This window comes from Larus michahellis, chromosome 3 (genome assembly GCF_964199755.1).
Source record: "Larus michahellis chromosome 3, bLarMic1.1, whole genome shotgun sequence".
In the NCBI taxonomy this organism is placed as follows: Eukaryota; Metazoa; Chordata; class Aves; order Charadriiformes; family Laridae; genus Larus; species Larus michahellis.
In genome coordinates, this window is record NC_133898.1 from 12,728,016 (window position 1) to 12,751,064 (window position 23,049).

General features: G+C 43.3%; 1 protein-coding gene across 7 annotated transcripts in view; it reads right to left on the reverse strand.

Moving 5' to 3' along the window:
• The window catches only part of SPTBN1 (spectrin beta, non-erythrocytic 1), a 139,585-nt gene that overhangs the window by 102,323 nt on the left and 14,213 nt on the right, over nt 1-23,049 (reverse strand). For 2 of the 7 annotated variants that reach the window (XM_074578622.1, XM_074578623.1), the window contains exon 2: nt 5,240-5,317. The exons of the other annotated variants lie outside the window; for them this stretch is intronic. The gene's annotated coding sequence lies outside the window, so the exon portion shown is untranslated. The remainder of the gene's footprint in view (nt 1-5,239; nt 5,318-23,049) is intronic. 7 annotated transcript variants of the gene reach the window in all.

Here is a 23,049-nt window from a genome sequence, read left to right on the forward strand (position 1 = left end):
AAGCAAGACTGAAGCCTCTTTATTCCCAATACAGGCTGGAAAAGCATACAAAGGTCATCAGAATCATACAGCCCGTCCTTCAGGAGTGAGGTCTACTTCCCACATCTCAGATAACCAATCATTTGAAAACCATAAACCAGGGGTTAAGAATGGCTGAGTGGTTTACAGGCTCTTCTTCTTCTTCTGAGGTCCCCGGGATATCACACTCTAGCTGGGAGTCTGGTATGTATTACCTAAGCATTGACACAACTTCAAAAAGTGTTTGCGCTGTTCACTGTAAACAAAAATACAGCTCACTGTACTGGAAATCCAAGTGTTTTCAGCAGGAGTGACTGTCACACACCCGCGACCAACATGTGCGACACATGGGACAAAGATTCAAACTGGTTCAGCAAATACAGTGCTTACAACTAAGCACCCAGCATCCCAGCCAAGAGCACAGAGGAAATAATAACCGAGAAAAAGTTCATTAGTAAACATGAACCAAATCTTTATTTCCAACCGTTCAGTTCCAACAAGGATCATTTAAAGCTTATAGTCTGATTCTCTCCACATTTAAAGCTACAAAATTTCACCCAGTTTCTCATCCGTTACCCAGCAAATCTGGATTTCAACAGTTTTTTTGTTAAAACTATAGAATAAATTAATTGATATGCAGGGTCCAAATTTGTCCTCTGCAATCTGAGGTAGCTCCACCCAGCCAAGCATGCAACCCATAATATGTGAACATTATTTGAAGGGCCTCCTAAAAACAAAAAGGGTGGGAGGGGAAGGCTTCGTATTGGTCTCATCTGAGACCAGAGACATAATAGGAGTTGTGGGGTGAGACTCTCCAGGTTCCTACATGTCTCTATGGAGCATCCCAGTTTACATATTGCCTCTGAATCATAGAGCCATAGGGTTGGAAGGGACCTCTGGAGATCATCTAGTCCAACCCCCCTGCCAGAGCAGCATCACCTAGAGCAAGTTACACAGGAATGTGTCCAGGCAGGTTTTGAATGTCTCCAGAGCTGGAGACTCCACCACCTCTCTGGGCAGCCTGTGCCAGGGCTCTGCCACCCTCCAAGTAAAGAAGTTACTCCTCATGTTTAGGTGGAACTTCCTATGCTCAAGTTTGTGCCCATTACCTCTTGTCCTGTCACTGGGCACCACTGAAAAGGGCCTGGCCCCATCCTCCTGACACCCACCCTTTAAGTATTTACAGGTGTTGATAAGGTCCCCCCTCAGCTGTGTTTTTTCCAGACTGAAGAGACCCAAATCCCTCAGCCTTTCTTCATAAGAGAGGTGTTAACCTCTAACCAACCTCCAGAGAAGCCCACGCCCCTCCATCAACTATGTACAAGCCATGAAAAGACTAAACCAGAAAAAAAAAAAACCTGAGGTAGAAAGTGGCAGGTTTCTGCAAGAAGTTAACAAAGAGGAGTACAAAAATCAAGCAGAACAGAACATTACCACATGTAAAAGTTAAGGGTGGAATAAGCACCAAATCCCTTCTGGGACTGCCCTTCCTTTTCCCCTCATCACTTGAAGAACGTAAAAGAAACACATTTTGTCAAGCTGCTGAGGGGAGTGAGGACTCTGGTAATCAGCTGTTTGCACAATTCTAGCGAGCGATATTCTTCTGCCTCTACTGAAATGGAAAGTCTACAGGGATCCAGACAGAGACTGGATGGTGGCACAGTGTGCACCAAGTTACACACAGAGGCACAGAACACGCGTGGAGGATTCTGTTAGTAAAACTCCCCATACTGTGAGTGCTAGTCCCAGGCTTAAAGAATACGACCTTCTTATTCAGTTTTTAAGCAAAACAGAGAGTACTTGACCATTTTCCTCACATATTTATAGTATTCCTTCAACGATCACTGCTTGGCAAGGTTTACACAAGCTGAGTCAGGGCTAAGTGCAATTTAGTAGCTTTGTAAGAGTGAGGTTCAGCTCATGTAAGTACAAGCTAGCCCATGGCTGCTCAAGTGAGGTCCATGGATTAAATATGGCTTCACTCAATCTCATAAGCCACATTTATATCCAAAAAGAGATGTAACTCAGCTTCTAAAAACTCTTGTCTTGTGAAACATCAACTAGGCATTTTCTAAAACCTGTCATCCTATTTTCTGATTCTAATTAAGTGAATAAAGAATTTCCCATAGATTTCAACTTGTGCAGCTCTTAGTCAATTGCTTTTAAAAGACACTTTCATCACCTTCAGAGAGTCTTTCCTAAATCAGTTAAAGCCAGCCTGTTGAATTATCAGGATATCTGGGAGTGTACTGCTATGCAAATGGCTTAGCTGAAAAAAACCTGGGGGACCAGCTCATCAGCTCTGTGTAACAGTTTCTCTCCCCGCCTCCATTCCTGCATCTATCTGTCTATCTATCTTTTACAAAGCCTAGGCCCAATAAAATATTCCCGTGAAGTAAAATTCAAGTGCCAGTTCTTCAGTTTTAAATAAATCTGCCAAATCTGCTATTTAAACTCTGCGGGCTTGTTCTGGTGCTTGACCGTACAAAACCAAATGCAGCTGGTCTCCTTAAAACTGAAAAGTGAAAAATGAGCAGCAAAATCAGGGCCTACATTCTGGACAGTGACTGGAATAGCATCCTGAATATTGTTAGGGCTTTACAAGACAAGTAATACATGTTTGCACACCTGTGGGGTCATCTGTAACACTGCACTGTGGGGTCATCTGTAACAAACAGTTGGCATGCCAATACTTTTTCTGAGGAATATGATTGTCAGCAGGCCAAGAGCCCTTCAATTTCTACAGCCCATGTACTTATTTTACCATAAAACACAGAGAAAATTTTGACCATGGAACTGCATGAACTTTTTGATAAAAAAAATAATATAATAGCAAAAACCTTCTGATGTTAATATGAAGTCACTAAAAACACGAGAGCAGGCTGAATTAACTGTATGTCTGACATCTGTACCACAAAGGGTGCTCGCAGTTGTAAGCAGAATGAAATCAACAGGAGGAAATCAACTGCAGTTGAAATCAAACCGGCTCCAGGTCATCTCAGTGCCTTCCAGAATTATGGCAAGGACCTTTCTTACATAGGCTCCCACTGTCAAGGTAATTTTTATTCTGATACACACTTTAGCACAATTCAGATGGTTTACTGTTACAACAGAAGAGACAAGGAAGTGAAAATATGTCTGTCTCTGTATTTATGAATGGACACCTACACGGCAGGTTTTGAGACACACCACGGAGACGGCACCTTGTTTCAAAGGAGCATTCAGCTTTCAAACAACCTCGTGATTTTGTTAAAAGCCTTTGCATTTGACCCTTCTCAATCCTGATCATGGAGCAAGGCAAAGGTGCACTTTGGAAACACCTCTAAAGAATACAGCTGAATGTACTCATGGATGAATATGCTGGGTCTTTAAGCTGGTGAAGGGCACCCGGAACATCTTGCCTTACAGTCTGGCAGGAAGGAAAGCTGACATATTTCAATAGTTATCAACAGGCTTCCAAAGAAACTACCAAAAAAATTCCTTCCACAGTCACTGAGAATTTAAAGGACAATATTTAGTATTACCATGTTCTAGAAGCTATCTGTGGGTTGGCCTTCACCAAAAGAATGTGAAAATATAGGGCAATTGTCTAGAGTGGTATTTACCTTTTTCTTCAGTGGAAGAAAACAAAAAGGATTTTTTAGTATTTTTCAAGTGCTTATGCAGAGCGGAGTTACAATGAAAACCAGTTACCCTCGGAAAGGAGTTTCCCATTTTTTGGTCTCTACTGTCTCATGACCCAGCTTATGAGAAACAGAGCACTGATGTTTGGAAACCAGCTGCGTGTCAGTAAAGGACTGAAAACCGAGACACTCCCCCTGCCTGAAGTCTGTCAGGCATCACTGTCTGTGCTCAGAGTACAGCAAAAAACCTTAAGACCTCGACCCTAGCCATGGGCCTAACTTGGCAGGAAGTCCCAGACAACCTGAAAGCCCTTGGTGACATCACTGTTTATTTTGATCGTGCTCCAGAACTAACGCTGCAGCAAACTGGCAGTGCCAGGTGATACCCAGCCCGCCGCAGGCCACTGAGAAGCATTATGGAAATGTCACCGGCTGAAGCATCTAGCTAGCTGGTAACCTAAAATGAAATATTGCTTAGGAAAAAAATGTAAAACTCCGAAGTCACTTGATCATTCAATAATTACTGTGATCGCCTACGTGTGACCATGTAATTTATAGATACACGTTTACGTGTATTAATTTGAATTAAGAGAGCTACAGCCAAGTTTCCCATCTCCCAAGGGACGGGAGAGAGACTAGAGATGCTGTGCAACATGTGTTCATCGATCATAAAGCCAGAATGGGAGGTTTCTGCCTCACTTTAACTCCTACCGCGTGGGTCTTACACAGAAGAAATAACCCTGAATTACATTTCCAATGAGAGAACGTTTGCAATGAGGGCAACTGAGCCTGTCTTTGCAATGTCTGAATGCAAAAGCTAACTCAAAGCTGGCTACAGTAGATTGACACACTTACATCCGCGAGCATATTCCTCCTCCTGCAGTTTCTCTCCGGGAATCTGAGATACGATAGCTCTGGCCTCCTTACAGGAGGAGGGCTGCCAAGTCAACAGGCCTGAGGATTCAGCCAGCCAACTGCTGTCTCTCTTGCACTTCTATTTTCCCTCTCCATTTCCACACCCCACCCTTCCTAGCCTTGTTATTAATACATCTTCCAATTTCTTTGACAGTTAATAAATGTGCATAGTTGACTTTGCGACTGGAGCCATCAGAGGTCAAGAGCACGGACCAAAGGTACAGTCTGTACGGAGAATACAAAACACTATTTCCCAGTGCTGTTGTGCAGCTACTTTTTGTCGAGCCACTATAAAGCTAACAGGCATAGGAGAAAAAAAAAAAAAAAGGGGGGGGGTGCAAAGAATTACTTCTTGACCAAAGTAACACTTCAAGCACTGAGATGTTTGATGAACTGGAACAAAACGAATATAGAACAGGGTATAACAGCTACTTCAAGCTAGGGAAAGAAAGAATTCTGTAGGACCTGGATACCATGCGCTAAGAGATTTAGATGAATGTCCCAGCTTACTTGCCGGGGGGGACACAGGGCAACACAGAGGTACAGCCCAATCAATATACATTCCGCCTGTAGTGAGTAGAAGTGAACCAGAGCCTCTGCCCAGGCTCTGTGACATTTTCCCTCCCCTGGATCCCCATGAGCCCCCGGTTTCCTTCCCCCAGGGAGGAGGATGCCACGCCCACCTGGGTCACGCCGCAGTGCTGAGCTGAGGCACAGCCAGAACAAGATGCAGCCGTGGGAGGCTTGGAATCCAGGTATGCCTATGAGGGAGAAGACACAAAACAGGGAGTAATCTCAAGCTATACTGCTTTACACCTAGACAAACCTCCTCTATGTCAGAGCTTTTTATTTTAGGGCAGGGAAAGGCTCCATCACCCTCAGCGAAGGAGGAGAAATTCAGGACAGACAGACTGTGCTCCTTGGAGGTGCGGGTTGGGGGAGGCTGCCTGATGACAACTTCCAGGGCAGGAAGAATGAGACTGAGCTGTTCTGGCTCTGCCTCCACACTGCAGAGCAGTGGTGGGAAACCGCACCCAGGGAGATGCCTAGGGAGAAAAGGATGTTTTGTTGTGTAGGCTTTTTGTTCTGGGCTTTGTTTATTAGTGATATTTCACAGCCAGGCAGGCAGAGCATGGAAGCAATTTAAAGGGCCAGCCTGGAAGAAATAACCTGCTACGCAGTCAGCAGGTTTTGAATTAGCAAACAAACAAACAACAGAAACCAGATTCTGGGGGTGGGAATGGGGAGAGAATTGCTAACACACTTCATAAGGCAACAGAACAGGCAACACAGTTGAGGCAACAGCTGGTTTCAGCAGCACACTAAGCTCCAGCACCAACCCATGAAGGAGCAACCCCAAGTCCAAATACCCAGAGACTCTCATTAAGAAGAGACATAAGACAGTACTAGTTACTCCATGGCAATGCTGAGATGATCTATCTGCTGTCATACCGCACTTGGTCCGGATACCAGAAATTCCCAAGACCTCTCTAGCGGAGCTACCTCTGCTTTAACCAGATATGCTTAATCAGCTCAGTGAGGTCTGGCCAAAGAACTGGCCTAGTAAAGAATTCATTTTGGACAGCGTGGTGCTCCCAGAGGGGCTCATCAAAGACAGCTCCAGAATGAGCATTTCCTTCAGAAGTTGAAACCCAAGTCACAGCCAAGATCATCCAAAGCCTTGCCTCTCAATGGCCAAACCAAATGCAGCACTGGAGTAAGTTATAGGTATCATATAGATTCTAGCTGTTACTTCTTTCTTTTATTCTTTTGAAAATAAAACCAGAATTACTAACAGAATGGGACAATTTTGCTTTGGTGAGATTATGTGAAGACAGTACTTAACTGTCGGTTAGGGAATGCCAGCATTTCTTTGAATTCAGAATTGGTTGGAAAGTGAGGTGAGAAATACAGCAGAGCAGTTTGATATTAAATCCCCCACTTAAAAACACACATGTTAAAAATTGTTCTGCAAATTAGCACAAACCGCAACAGCTTCAATGCAAGGTGGCCAATGCACCCACCGCTGATAAGCTGAGAAGGAACGGCACTGCCCCAGCGCAACTGCGTGTGAAGCCTCTGAAGGGACTGCATCCTCTGCCCCTCTTCAGTGGGGAAGTATGAGTACTGTATAATCTTTAAACGATTTCTCTCCGAGTCCGTGATTTTTCCTTCTCTCTTTACAAAGAGCCTACATTTTTTTATACCGAGATACTGGGATGACAGGTGCCCCCAGCAAGGCCGTGCACATGGAGGGAGCGTGCTGACAACACACACGTCCCTGCTTTAGCAGCATCACATATTCACTGGCATAAACCTCACAGGCGCAAGCACCGATGTGTACACACAAAGCCCAGCCAGCACAAACCCGACGCCTGCAGCTGTTGCAGCACTGAGCACAGGACTCCATTTCAGAACTCCGCAGTCATTTCGCCCCCAAGAGACAGGGTCCTCTTTGTGCACGTGCACATTTTTGACTACGTAAAACCAGAAACATGGCTGAAAGCTATTTGAAAAGTGATCCTTCCCCAGCAAGAGAGGAAAATGTCAACAGTTATACGAGTAAAGCACAAAGTTAGATGGCGTACAGCATAATTCTACCAGGCCAAAGAGATTTCTGGTTCAAGTAACCAAACACAGCTTGAGCCGCTGGTTCTCAAAGAGGAGGAAGTGTGTCTCATCCTCCCCAGAGGAAACAAAACACACATCATCCACTCATTCGCCTCTTGGCAGAAGAATCAGGAGCACCACATCCAAACTGGTTCCTCACTTCTAAACTAGCCTTTAGTGGGTTGGTGGGTACTAACCAGAGGAAGAAGACAGGTAAAACTAAGCATACTGCCTGCATCTGCCCACAGTGAAGTTTTAAATGGACACCAGCTGTTAATTCCTTTCTACATTCTTCACATTTTTTTGGCCAACTCCCGACAAGACTAACAGAAACCTTTCCCCTTAAAACTTTCATCTGATGCATAGATAAAATAGTCAGGGGTTTTCAGGCAAGGAAAAGAAATATATATCATTATTGCCTTAATTTAAATGCATGCCTGTAGGTCTTCAGTGCATCCCTGCCCTTTGAAAAGGGTTAAAGAGCCTTAATACCATCTAAATTAAGTCAATTTGTTATTCAGGGCATTTGTCACCAAACAATTTGAGATGCATCCTTGAAGGAAAAAGCATGAAGGCCAGAATTTAAAACCCTGGGAAATAAGATGACAGATGTGGAGCAAAAGCCCAGAAAAGCTATATCTTAAATAACTTGGGTCATTATCTTGGTTCTTTGATGTTTCAACTATGACTAAATTTATTTTTTTCTATTTTTTTAAAGAGATATTTATCATTTTATGTATGATATAGTGATGACTTTTTCCAGGTTTCTCGTGTCAGCTTGCTAATAGAGTGCCTACTTGTATGCTTCTGCACTTTCTGTGACAAAGGCCGGCACTTCTGCAATTAACTAAGGTGCCTCGGCTGCTTTAAAAGGACCACCACAATATTCTTCCCCAAAACTTCGTGGCAGCACTTTATTTATGAACAGCATGAGAAAAGCCTAACAAATAACTCTGTAAAAATCAGTGGCATCACAACGGATCAAAACAAAAGAGTTTTACTTGAAACATCTCATCCATCTCCGACACTACAATCCATCTTTGCCCATACGAGGTTGATGGACTCTGCAAGGCCCTGGCTTAGCATAAGCCACACACAAGGTTCTACTGCCAGGTGAGTACAGCTCCTCCAGCCAAGGAAGCTTCACCCAGGGCAGCCAAGCTGCAGCTGCAGCGACACAACTCCCAGCCAGCCCTGCCCCAGCTGACCTCGGCGAGCCTAGACCTTGGCTACACAACAGTGAAGGATGTTTTCCAGGCACCAGGGCCAGAAGTGCTCCCCAGCACCAGGCACGCTGGTGCACTCTAAGCACCCAGGGCAAAAGGTACTTTCCTCTGACGCGTGTTATTCACAGTTCTAAATGCTCTAAGTAAAACAGGCAAATAAACAAACCAATGACATTGTGCTCTTTCAAATTATCTAACTATTGTTATTGGCACTTCGTTATAAACAGCTTCTAGTATGTATGTAAATATGGCTTCATTTGCATACAGCAGCTTTGCTAGCCTTGTACACCCAAGGAATGGAAACGGCTTTGTGGCAACAGAAAAAAAATAACAATAGTTTGGTCCAAGAGCTTTAGGGGTCTTTGCACTGACCCCACCGGGAAACAGCACTATTGTACAAAGCCCTTTCACACTAAGGTCTCAAACCTCATCTTGTGAAGCACTCAGGAAAAAAAAATCACAAGGAAATAACATTGTAGCTCGTCTGTGATCACTCAGCATCAACTGGTTACCAGGTGCAAAGCCCAAAACCTGCCTACAAATCCCAGAAAGTCACAACAAGCAGCAGCAAAAGTTGAAGAAAAACCAGCATAAAGCAATATGTAAAATATCCGATTATTATTTCATTCTGATTTGAGTTTTTTTGCCTGGGAAATAGATCCTCAGTTGGCATGTACTCAACTCAACAGCTGCATTGCTTTTCTACTTCCACAAACACTCTAAAACTTAGCCAAAACCCTGTTTGTGCTGGCAAACACCCAAGATTTTATTATTATGTACTATTAGTTCATAGTGAGAGATGTGCACTATGGGGAAAAAAAAAATCCAGAGAAGCTAAATAATTGGGTACAGATGTTGAAGATTTATGAAGCTCTATCCACTGGACAGTATCTAACATATTGCTTCTATCACCTGTTTGCTTTCTGAGTTTTTAATAAGATAACTATGCGTGCTATCCTTGAAGAACATTCTAGAGTTCCTCCTTCAAAAACCAGTAACTTCTGATCTCCACTTGTCTTCTCCTCTCAATAACAATCTCCCTTCATAGTTCCACAAATGCCACTTGATATTCATTTCATATTTAAATAAGATCTTGGCTGTTGTTTTCATTATCTGGCAACTGTTGAATGCAATCAGATTATTTCATTCTTACTTCATGTCCCAAAAACTAAACCTGACACATCATGCCAAATCCACAGCATTTAGAACTCATGATAAAATATCTCATCATCCCAAAGACAGAGTTCTAAATACCTAATCATTTTCACCTCCTCCCCTGCCCCCCTCCCCCCGTCATTTACTGGCAAACAACATCTGCTACATGTCTCAGGGGACTGTTGCTTGTCCAGTATTATACAGATGCCCAAAGCCCACTGAGGCCACTATCAAGTTAAGCTGCCTACAAAAGTAACCCAGTCCCAGCCAGATTTCTGAACCTTGGTTCACTCAATTTATTCTACAAAATATTTGGAACGTGCAAAGGACTGCAGCTGGCAACAAATACTATGAAAGTAAAAACACAAGAAAAATCACTGGCATTTTTCATAACTGACATGTAATGGTTTTCCCATTTCAATTTACATCATGAGCGCTTTCTTTCCATCAGCGTAAAATGGCAAAACAAGCTGCGTTCACTTGGTTGTTTTTCCAAGAATTTACAAAAGAGGATAAATCACTGAAAAAGGCTGCATTTCTGCAAAAAATACATGTGACCATTGACATTTCTGCTCCAGCACCGACTAGTAAGACACATCCAGGCTCCCCTCCCTTCCTTGCCCAAAGCACACGGTGACTTGGTTGGATAACCTGACATTTCCCTTCACCTTTCCCAGAGGCCACAGCCACTGATAAACTCTTCCTGAAAAATGATTTCATCCTTTCCGATGATGTGGCTTACACAACATAGACTGTATGAAGGTCGTGACCTCGTTACAGATTTAGATACTCATCTCCCATCTGAAAAAAAGTAGATGTGGTAAATTTGGAGGGTTGGAAAAAGGTCTGTGGAGGTTACATTTTTCCTACAGCTCTGAAATAGACTTTCACAGAACCATAGAATGTGTTGGGTTGGAAGGGACCTTTGAAGGTCATCTAGTCCAACCCCCCAGCAGTAAGCAGGGACATCTTCAACTAGATCAGGTTGCTCAGAGCCTCATCAAGCCTGGCCTTGAATGTCTCCAGGGATGGGGCCTCCACCACCTCTCTGGGCAACCTGTTCCAGTGCCTCACCACCCTCACTGTAAAGAACTTCTTCCGAATGTCTAATCTAAACCCGCCCTGCTCTAGTTTAAAGCCATTGCCCCTCGTCCTATCGCTACGTGCCCTTGCAAACAGCCCCTCCCCATCTCTCCTGTAGGCCCCCTCCAGATACTGGAAGGCTGCTATAAGGTCTCCCCGGAGCCTTCTCTTCTCCAGGCTGAAAAAACCCCAACTCTCTCAGCCTGTCCTCACAGCAGAGGTGCTCCAGCCCTCGCATCATCCTCTGGACCCACTCCAACAGGTCCATGTCCTTCTTGTGCTGAGGGCTCCAGGGCTGGACACAGGACTCCAGGTGGGGTCTCACAAGAGCAGAGCAGAGGGGGAGAATCACCTCCCCGGACCTGCTGGCCACGCTTCTTTTGATGCGGCCCAGGATGCAATTGGCCTTCTGGGCTGCAAGCACACATTGTTGGCTCATGTCCAGCCTTTCACGCACCAGTACCCCCAAGTCCTTTTCTGCAGGGCTGCTCTCTATCACATCATCCCCCAGCCTGTATTGATAACAAGGGTTGTCCTGACCCAAGTGTAGGACCTTGCACTTGGCCTGGTTGAACTTCATGAGGTCTGCTCGCGCCCACCTCTCCATCTCGTCCAGGTCCCTCTGGATGACATCCCGTCCCTCTGGCACATCGACTGCACCACTCGGCTTAGTGTTGTTGGCAAACTTGCTGAGGGTGCACTTGATCCCACTGTCTATGTCACTGATGAAGATATTAAACAGCACCGGTCCCAGTACGGATCCCTGAGGGACACCACTTGTCACCCCTCTCCATCTGGACATCGAGCCATTGACCACTACCCTCTGGATGCGACCATCCAGCCACTTCCTTATCCACCCGAAGAGTCCACCCACCAAATCTGTATCTCTCCAACTTAGAGAGAAGGATGTTGTGGGGGACCGTGTCAAAGGCCTTGCAGAAGTCCAGACAGATGATGTCCATTGCTCTTCCCTTGTCCACTGATGCAGTCACTCCATGACTTTGTCAGTCACAATTGTACTTTTGGTTGAAAAAAGTAAAAAAAAATAATAAAAAAATCCCTATTTACACAATAAATGTGTGAACGACTACAGGGGTTTCCCTCTGTTCACCAGCTGGCTGGTGTGACAGATGCCTTGAAGCCACGTACAGCCACCCCGCCTCTACACTAAACATGGGTAAGGAGACACTGAAAAGAGCAGGCTTGTGGGGTCTGTCCCACTTCCCTTTCTACCCCAGAAAATTCAAACAGCAAAAAGAAACGTTAAGAAATTACAAGTACAGAAAGGTTTCATTTTACATCATGAAACGTTCTTCCGTGGATGGCAAGCCAACGTTTGATCCGTCAGAAAATGACTACCCATTCTCTCCACTGCGGATAGATGAAGTGAGGAAACACTTCCACTACAAACCAACTCCATTCCTTGAACAGTTTTTGAGCTGCATTCTCCTGTTTCCAACAGATGGACTGATGGCCTGAAATCCTCATCCAGTTAAATGTTATTTGTTTCTTTGAAGCGTGTAAGAAGTTTGGTGTTTTGCTGCATTACTACATGGCTCAGAAACTGTGGAGAAATTGTGCTGTTTCCCCTCAGTATCTGCACAGACCACACAAATTTGCTCTAAATTCCAACCCAAAGTGCCAAAGTAGAATTACATTAATTTATCCAGGATGTGGATGTTTGGTTGGTTGGTTTTGGTTTTGCTTTTATTATCAGATTTGAATCTGATCAACTGCCTCCAAGGACAAAAATGTTGCTGGCTAGTAGTATTCAGCTTTACTGTACCTCTGGTATCTTGATTCATGCTCCCTGCATTCAGGGCTTGCTGTGGAAAACCTCCACCGTTTCCCCAAAATTCAGAAGACTTTAGCACCTTTAATTGTCTTGGGTTATGGAAATACATGAAGCAATTTCCATAGAGGAAGAAAGAAACTGAAAGAGACATCCTTCACTTGCCATTGATACTGAACAGATCGGTCGTTATGTCAATATTATTGTATTTCATGTACCTGCAATAAGATTAAAAAAATCATATAAGAAGAATAATGTACAGCCAGTTTGTGGGCCGTACAGAGTGCTCAACCACAGTAAACTAGTTTCTATTCTTTAACTGCCTCGAGATCAACATGATCAACTGAAGAAAGAAGGAAACCCGGACTATTTCTTGTTGCCTGGGGCAACAGCTTAGGGTTTATCCAGAACAACACAACCATCATACCATTTTCTTAAATTAATGGTGAGAAACAAAAAATATCAACATGGATACTAAATGTTAACCCCAAGGAAAGGTTATATCCCAAAGATACCAGCAGGGAGATGCAGAATCTGGCTAGTTACAAGGCAGAAATAAGAGTCCAATGAGTGGAAAGCAAATGCTTCCAGAGTAAAGCTCACTGTACGCAAGCTGAGCAACCACATCCATGTTTAAAATAGCTATAACTACCTGAGATAACCCAGGTACTAACTCACACAAGACACCTGAATATAGAATCTGACATTGCAAATGCAATGTTATGAATTATCCTGTAAAATTGCAGTAATGCCTCTCACACAACAAAAAATAAAAATAAAAATCCAGAACCAGGTTCTGAAAATGTTTAGAAAATAACAAGGTGTTTTCATTTTTTTCTGCCTCTTAAGTATGTCAAGGTGATACATTCATGAAGGAATGCTTGCAGACAAACGGTAGAACCTTATTTATATTTTGAAGGTAGAAGTTAAGAATTGTCACACATTTAAGGTTTACACCTGGAGATTTACAGTAAAAAAAAAAAAAAACAAAAACCAAAAAACATACAGCCCTAAAGTAATTTAGAAAGTGCTAATCCTGATCATTTTCCACCTAATGACTGTTTACTACACAGTCCTTTTAAATACTTGGAGGCTTTCCAGATCTTCTTGCTTTTTTTTTCTCCTACACATCACTCTAGACAGACATCTTGGGTGAAGAAAAACTTCCAGAGGAGAATGCTCTCTGCCATCTTTTCAGGCTCTAAAAGCTTTGCTTCCTGAGGGAAATCCTGAGCATTGTTTCACTTTCAAGGCAAAAATAAAACCTTACAGCTTTAAAAGCATTATCAAATAAGAGTACAGGGAAAGGGGGGACAGGGGAAACAACAAAAAACACCAGAAAAGTTCTTTTTTGAAGGATTTAGAAAACTGCCATTTGTCTTACAGTTTTAAAGGCAGTGGGACTAGTTCTATTACTCCTACTAGGAATAGATTTTAACATATTGTACAGATCCACCCCGTCACTTGCTTCAAATGACATTCCCTGTCTTTTTTTTTTTTTTTTAAATTGAATTAATTATTTCTGATCTTACTCTCCCTCCTAGCCAACCAGTTGTGCTTTCATGTTGCTGTTGTAGCTTGTATGCATCTGGAGAAAGCCCAGCTCCCCTCATCACCAAAAATGCAGCATAACAATTCATTAGTGAAAGTGAAGCACTACTGTAGGCTTCCAGAGACCTCACAAGTTGAGGTAGCATTGCTGCTTGTAGTGTTCCCAGATGCCTCCTGGAGCCCTGATTACTGTTTTCTCAATGGCCCTCCACCCACGAAGCAGCACCCAAGCATCCACTACCTACAGCAAAAGCAAGAAACAACACATAACAGTGCAAGGAGCACATTAACTGAAAAGACCAGGTCGGTCCTGTGTCCCTTTGTGACGGGAAGGATAGGAAGGGGCGTAAGAGAAGCAGACAGACTGAGTACCAGTTGTTCAGGGGCACCTGCAACTCCTCGAGAAAATCTCAAATACAGAATGACTTTCATATGGCTGGCCTGAAAGTGTAGTGCACATAAAGTCTTAGACAATCTACGCATTTTGTTACCAATTTGGAATTTTAAACCGTATTAAAAAGCCATGCAATTTATCCTTCCCTGGCACAACCAAAATGTCTGCATGCAGTAAATACAGAAACACAGGGCAATGCAGCAACAGGGCCAACTGTTACTCACGTGAGGTGCAGTGTGCTCAGTACGCTGCAATCCCACACACAACAGAGCGCCCAGCTCACTGACAGCACGTCACCTAAACCGTCAATATGGGAATGAACAGGACGCACGCGGAGACCCTAAAGCGTGCAAAGTCCCTCTTCCCAACACATGTGTTAAAGCTCTCCTTCTCCGGGCATCACGAAAAAAGTGAGATATAAACTCACAGATTTGAGCAAGGATGGTAGCTGCTAGAGAAATAAACCAAAAACATGACCAATCCAATACACTGCAATCAATATTCTAAATGAAATCAGTCAAGCCCATATTCAAATCAGGTCAACAGTAATTAAAGCGTCCTTATTTGGAATGGTAAAACCAGAAAATGTCTGGATCAGTACATTTCTCCATGTGACTATCTTAATGGGAATGTTTTGAAATGCACGATGCACTAGTAAGAGGCTTTAATATAAACCTCAGGATTACACTATGCTAGCTTTTCGATTATTATACTCTCCATTAAAAACCATGTACTGTGAAGACAGCAAGAGGTTAAAACAGACCTACGATCACTGCTTAGCCTCTTTCCTAAGGATCCTGCTGTTCATTTCTATTTGTGCAACACTTGGTATTACAGCTGGACAGAACGAAGCACTGAAGGTGGAATTTCATATAAAACATTTATATTAGTGATGGCATTAATGTCAACACAACATACAAAAAGACGACTGATAATTTCAACTGTGACAGCAAAAGCGCCCCCTCGTTTCTAGAATGTTCTGCTTGGTTGACTCCATCTTAACGCACTGTCTCACCCCACAATGATTCAGCCATTTTAATTCCTAAGTGACTAGACTTTGCGTTTCCTTTGGCATGGCACCGCACATCAGGTTCAGCTGTCTTGAGAGCAGGAATCTCTCTGCATAAAGCACATGCAAGTGAAGGTAAAAAAAATTTTTAACAGAGGACAGGGGAAGGTGGTGAGAGGTAGAGCATAGTAATACAACTGAATACATAAAAATGCAGAATTTTTAGATTGTCCCTGGCTTCTTTTTCCAAACAGGCATCTCAGGAAAAACTCTGCAATCTGGTTCTCTTGATAGGATAATGATGAACACAAGCTGTATCTGTGCCGCCTTTAATAATAGCCCTGGAGAGAAAACTCAAGTTCCCAAGCTGTAGGAGTGAGCTGGCACACACTAAAACAAAGGGTGGGTGCGCAGACACTTGTAGGCCATGCAGACGCGGCGCAGGAGTGGCAGAGCTGGGGTGCAAAGCTGCTGGTTTGTCAACACAACCTGTAAGTCACACAGATGCATGAGTCAAGCTCCCACCCTGAGCTCTCGAGCATCCCTCCTGCGGGCTTAGGGCAAGGGCTGCAACCCACTGTGGTGACAGGAGCAGCCTGCCAGCATGGGAAGGTCTGGTTCTCTCCTAAAGAGCCCTCATCAGGCACAGGATTTCTGAATCCTGACAATTTCACTATTCTCTGCCTAAAAGTCAGTCACATCTACGTGCAGAACAGGGAGGTAGAATGCAAATCATCAGACAATGCCACAGCGTGGTATTTATGCAATCGCACGCTAATGCCCACAGCACACAGAGACAGCATTACACGAACTGGAGCTTCCTTCGCTCAAACAGGAGCTGCGACTAAAGCAACAGTCGCATTAGCATCCTTTGTAATCCACAAGGACATATGTCACTACATCAGTTTGGTTTTGGAAAGATGTCAAAAGAAAAGGTTACCTGCAAAATTCAGGGTTTATTTTTGTTATACTGCAATACTATTACTTTCACTCCTCCAGCATTTAGAAGGGACAGGTGACGGCTCACACAGACTGCCAAAATGAAATAGAAGTGAAACAGTAAGTTCTTTCAAATATTCATTTCTGACATTCCAGAAAACTAATGCAAGTTCCAGGCAAACAGAATGGAGCCCTTACAGGGTAGCAGTGGATCAACAGAAAACAAGCTCTAGGCAATAGATGAATCTGTGCTATCCATTTTGGTGCTTGTTACCCTGCAAGTGTCTGTATTACAACCCCTTCATTCAGACATTTCACATTAAAATACTCTACTTAGTAACTGCTGAAAAGGTGTTTTAGCTGTAAAAACACTTTGGCCAATCACGACAAAAATGTATTTGTGCTGACTACCACATTCTTGTTTACCAAATACGTTGTAAAACTAGCATGAAAACATATTTATTACCTGAGTTACAAACATCAAGAGAAAAATATTAATTGACCAGAAATTTCAATTTAATCTATTTAGAACAGACTGTAGAAGGACAGACCCAAACAAGCCATATTTGACACAGCTAGATTAGACAGATGGTACAGGGGATTTGTTCTTGCTTGACTTTGACATGGCTGAATTACTTATTAATTGCAGACACAGAAGACTTACGCTGGATATTTTACAAAGATTTAATGCCTATTAAAACTTCATACCATTCGAAATGATCATATGTTCTGTACAACAAAACAGGGATTGTTTCACAACTTAATTTTGTTGCACACTTTTCAGAGCCTATCATGATGTATTTCAATATTAAATGGATATAAACAGCACAAACACTAGTGCCATACTGTTCCAGAATCTTTTTGTAACCTGTGAATTTATGCCAGAACAGGGAAATTAACTGAAAGATGAACAGAAATCCTGATTTAAAATAAAATCTCTGAATTCCTGAAGGCTGCTGAAAGCCTCCAACTTCAAAACGAAGGCACTCGGCACAAGAGCCGTCTGTATTCATCTGCTCACTTCACCAGTGGCTACTATTCTCTCAGTACCCTGGCAAAGCGTGAGAATAAAAGATGTTACTACAGGGAATGCAGGAGGGGGTGAAACTCAAAAATCACTACCACATTTCTGGGGACTGTCCAATCCCAAGTTAACACTGGGAGCCCATACAGAAACACTGAACACAGACGCTGATTTAAAACAGGCCATTTCTCCTGAAGCTACCTGAAAATACCTGAAAATAAACATTTTTGGCACCTACTGTAAACATCACAGGCCACATTCAGCACTGGTGCACCTCTGTGGCCTTAAGCACACTCATACCTGGATGGATTTGTTGTATTGAGAGCAGTAGTGTCAAATGATAGCACTAGAAACAGCAAAACAAGGCATTTCTCCAAACTGACCAAAATCAGAACAAACAAGCGCACAGGTGTGGGTTACAGAGCAGGAGGGGAATCTGGAGAGCAGGAAATTACAGATCGCCTCAGATGCTCTCTACAAACCAATGATTGCCAGCTATCGCCTTACCTCTGAGACATACCCAACTAGATACCAGGACTGCCATTTCATGGGACAAAAATGACTCTTTACTCACAGTCTCCTCCCAACACCGAAGAAGGAAACAATGATATCATCTCGCACTTCAGCTAGCATAAGGGATGGGTCTAAGCACTTACATACAGGTGTCAGTCAGGAGTAACCCAACCACAGAAAAGTTATTAGCTAAAAAAGAATAATCATCATTATTTGTTCAAAATTAGAGTCAATTGTTTATAGGAACAAATAAACAAACAAGGTAACAGACTATGGATTTGTGGAAACGGATACTCATGTTTTCATTTTACCTCTCTGTAAAGTCTCTCTACTGACTTTTGAAACTGAGTGCTAGAAAAGCTCTATGTCCATTTTGTTCTTGTTAACAGAAGGCACAAATGCTGGATACTGAGGGCCTCCTTCGACGCACACACACAGACCGGCAAGAGTACGCAGAACAGCATCTGGGGAGAGACAGCAGTAACTCACAGAGCACAAACAACAAATTAACGACTTCAACCGATGAGTTAGAAATTAGCCTCATCATCATCCCTTTCCCAACAGAACTAGCAGAAAACATCAAACGTAACGCTTTTACCCCCCCAAAGTAACAATTTCTGTAGTCCTCTGTGCACCTCCCTTGAGACAAAACAGACAGAGATTCAAACCAGACCAAGATTCAAAACCAGAGTAACTTTCCTACCTGCAGCATAATGCTAGAAGCTTCACTTTTATAGGTGTTAGACACCAACAACTCCCATCAACGGGAACTGGGTGTCAGATGCTCCAAGCCTTAGGCAAAACTGTTACCTCTCTTCTTTCATTAACCTGAAAAGTACAGTTTACAGCAGCTGTGTCTCTAGCACAAGGTTTTCAGGACTCCTCACTGTGCTGAGGCTTTCTGAAGGCTCACAAGGTTGGAGCAGGCAGAAGGGGCTTGTTATCTTCTCTGCAAGTCCAGGTAATACCCACAAAGATTTTAACCAATAAAAAAAATTACACCCATCAGTATTTTTCATTTCCCCCCTTCTGCAAGTCAGACAGGAAAGCAGACACACTTGAAGGCAGGCCACAAAACATCCCCGGGAGAAGAGGAGCCATAAGAGTGGCCTATCAGGTGGTCACAGGCTATGCAGGAATTCTCTAGCCCCATGAATGCTGCTAGAGCTTATTTTGCCGTTGTTTTTGTTCATTTTTTTCCCCAATTTAGGGCTTTTCCCCCAGATCACGTGGCACCTGAGTGCACGTGAGCTGCACAATGCAGACAGCGCCCCAAAGTTACAAGGCAAGCGCAGGGCAGCACTGCCCTGGGCAGAGCTCAAGGGCTGGCTGCTGCACCGCTCACCGCTCCACTGGGACCTGGATTTCCTACCATAACCCTAACTTCTTCACTCTGATTGATCAATGAAGACACAGAAAAATTTGCCTTCAGATGCAAAGATTAGGAGAAAAGAGGTTCTGAATCAGTGAAAACTAGGGACATTTTAGAAGCGCTGTAGGAATTACAGCTTGAGATTGCCTGCTCTTCAGGCAGATTTTCTTTCATGAGGACCAGCACGGCTCCCTCTCCTTCCTCCCACTTGAATCTGACATCAGTTTAATCAGAGGTGGTTTATGAGCAAGTTGAGGACAAGGGATCTGCAATTTAACCCTACTGAGAAAGTCAGCCATAATCCTAAACAACGTTCTTTCCTCCCCTCCAGAAAAAGTATCACCATTCTTACTCACATAATTTTCAATTTTGCTCACCTTTACAAAGCTGGTCTTGATTTTGAGTTATCTGAAAAAGTCAAACTTGTTGCAGTCATAAAAATTAAGTTATTTAGTGTAAAGGCCATTGTTTCCACCCAAACCACAACAGAAGTACATCTGTTAGTATCAGCCTGCCTTAGTGTTTAGGCTGCACCAAGTTGGTATTTTACCAATACCTGTAATTTTAGAGAATAAGCGAGACTATTTCAGAATGGCCAGATGCCCTAGCAAAATGACCTTCACAAGAGCATTTCAAGGCAATCACGTAGATTGCAGTAAGAAAAAACGGGGAGACAGAAAAATAGCTTAGAAGCCAGGACACAGTCAAACAGGGCAGAAGTGCAAGCTGTGCAGGAGCCCAGGCAGAGGCCTTGTTTCAAACGCAGCAGTATTCCTAAAACGGATAATGGACCTGTTCATAAGTCTTTGCAGAGCAAGTCTAAGATTTACGAGGAGTCCTTCGGTAGCAGAGTACACACGCCTGCCCAATCGTTTACTGAGACTGCTTTTCTCACTATGATTGAATTACTGCTCAGGAAAGAAGGAACGGGAACTCATTCTAAAAAAAGCCTCCCAAGATCTGATACATGTTGCTAAATAATTAGTGTTTGTCAATGAAAAATGAGCAGTGAAGCCAAGGTCCCTGCAGTTATCTCAGATACTTTTGTATACACTAGAAGTCATTTAAAAATTCGAGACGCTGCTGCAGCATCTTAGGCAAATACTAGCAGGTTCATGAGGACCACTAATTGCTTGTAGAGATTATGTGCCACCACACGCTTTTTCAAACAACATTTAGGAATGGAACTGTAACTGAATAAAACTGAATTAGACAAAAGATGCTGGGGATGTCAAATAGAGAATGGTGAAACTGGTACACGACAGGAGGCATTAGGACCTACCACGGACAGTATGGGGAAGTGCCATCACTTATTCATGGAAATGCATAACCTGCAAACATGTACTATCCAGAGCTGACACTGTTCAGCCATCATCTTTTTCTGTGATAACTAAAATGTAACACAGAGGAGAATAAAAAAAATAACTTATTCAGGAGGCCAGCCCTGTGGTTACAGCCTATGGGTGTGTTTTGCCCAGATAACAACGCCGGCGTCCAGAATTTAATCTCTTCAGTATGTTACTGAATTAAAATAATGCACTTAACTGCTTGCCCAAGTAAGCACTAACCTGACATTAAAAGTACATCAATATCTTTCTATTTAAAGTGGTTAATAGGTCTCAAGTAGAGACATGATGAGGAGATACCAATGGTCTGCAGGTCGGTTCTTTGCACAACATACTGCATACAAACCACTGACACATTTCACACACGTTAGCCTTACCTTCCCAAGACAAGGTACTAAATTCTACCTCGATCACTAAAGGAAGGGTAACTAATAACAAATTCATTTCAGTATGTATTCAGGCCAAGAAAGCACCCTTTAGCATGAATATAGGCACAAGTATTGGATCTGAGGGATCTGATACAGACAGACATGCTTATATAATAACGCATCCACTTATATCAACAGGTAATCTCGTCAAGAGATAAATCACTGGCTAATTTAGAGACCCATTGTGTGGGGGACCAAATTGTGTGGGCTAGGTGTATGACCAGCCGTGACATCCCCTCCCCTCTTAATAGCATGGTTTTTTCCTGGAGTTTCATCTGTGACTGAAATTCAGCTTGACTGTGCCCCTTTGGGTTGACATGCTTTGGATTTTTATTTTGGTTAGAGAGCAAGTTTGGTAGATCTGTGACCAGAGAAGTACGGTGCGGACATGCGGAAGAACACAGACGGACCTTCCCTTTTTTGGAGCACATCCTAAAGGTGGGAACTCCAAAGCCAGCTGCTGGGGCATGGAAGGAGAGCATTAGCACTGCTGAAGTAGCGTGACTCTCCTGCAATGCAGCCAGACAGCCTGACAACACAGAGATTTATAGTGCATCTTCACTTACCACCAGCGTTCAATCTGACAGCACATGTCACCCAATCCAAAATGGTATTTCTGCTGAGGTAAATCCAAGACAAGCCCATTATGCCACATATAATAGTGTCAGAGACCAAAATCATTCTAGTTTTGCCTTGCTGGGATCTACCCTGTCTGAGTGCGAGCAGCCTCCAGCCAGAGAGCACCCACTTGCACACCCCAGTAGAACAAAGCGGCAGGGCAGGGGTGTTCTGCATTCACTGGGGAGCTGGGCCAAGCTACGGGGTCCAGGCGTGGAGCTGGAACAAGCCCTGACACTCTGGTGCCTGATGCCCAGCCTTGCTGCAACCAGCTGGCCCCTCTCTGCCTCAGTTTCCCTGTTCCAGAAAAGGTCAGTAATGCCTGGCATGCTGGCAAAGCCCTTTGTGAAACACAGCTGGGAAACGCTCAGCAAATGCTCCAGCCAGCCATCACACAGTTGGGGACTGTGAGGAAACATCCTGCTCTGGTCTTCTTTTCTAAGAGGACTGCAGCTTACAATGGCTGACCATCGGTTTGGTTTCCAGCAAAATGCAACTAGTTCAGACAAAAGTTAAGTTGATAAATGAAATATTACTCCTGGTCTCCTCCCTACCCATAGAAGCCAAGCTAGAGAACTGAACAGAAAAAAGGATCTTTTTTCACTTTGAACTTCAAAGGCAATTAGAAGAACAGTACTCCCATCACTCACCTGGACCAACAGGATTATATGGACAAATTAGGTTTTCTTTTACAGCAGACAACAATTCAACCCCTCATCTTGGCTAAACAGCGTTTGTTGAAAGTCTTTCTGGACTTCACTTCCATGATAAAAGGTATGCATTGTTTGGCTCCCTTCCTTGCCTCATAATATCATTAAGATGACATTCAAGTGACATGACATTTTTTCTCCATTAAATATGCAATGGTCATTTCTGTTTGTTTGTCCTCTATTTCACCCCAGAGGAAAATTCTCTTTTCCAATACATCTTCTGTTGATGGCAAGTTTAAGGAAACGATTTTGTTGAAATAGTATTTTGTTATTAAATTTTACATTAGTTAATGTACAACAACATGGGGGGGGGGGTGCGGAAATAAACACCTGCCTTTCATTCGTACATTCTTATAGCATGTAGGCTGAGGATATCAGCACTCAGTGCACACATTTGAACTTGCCAAGTCCTCGATCTTCCTACCAAGCTCAATCATGCAGATTACACCCACCTTGGTAAGTGGCCTCCCAAAAGTCAATTAGTGGCTCGTTACAATTTTCAGTCCTCCTGCCATAACCATACAGGGTTGAACCCTCAGCCTCCAGAGAGGAGACAGGTCTTACACCCCCTGCCAAATGAACTGGGTGCTGCCTGCTACCCAAGTCACTGCATGCATTTGCATCAACGCCAGGATCAGAGCCTTGTTCTGACAAAATTCTGTGAATGCAGTTTTCTGTTTTAAATTCATGTTTTTACTTTTGCATTCCCTCTGGTCCTTTATT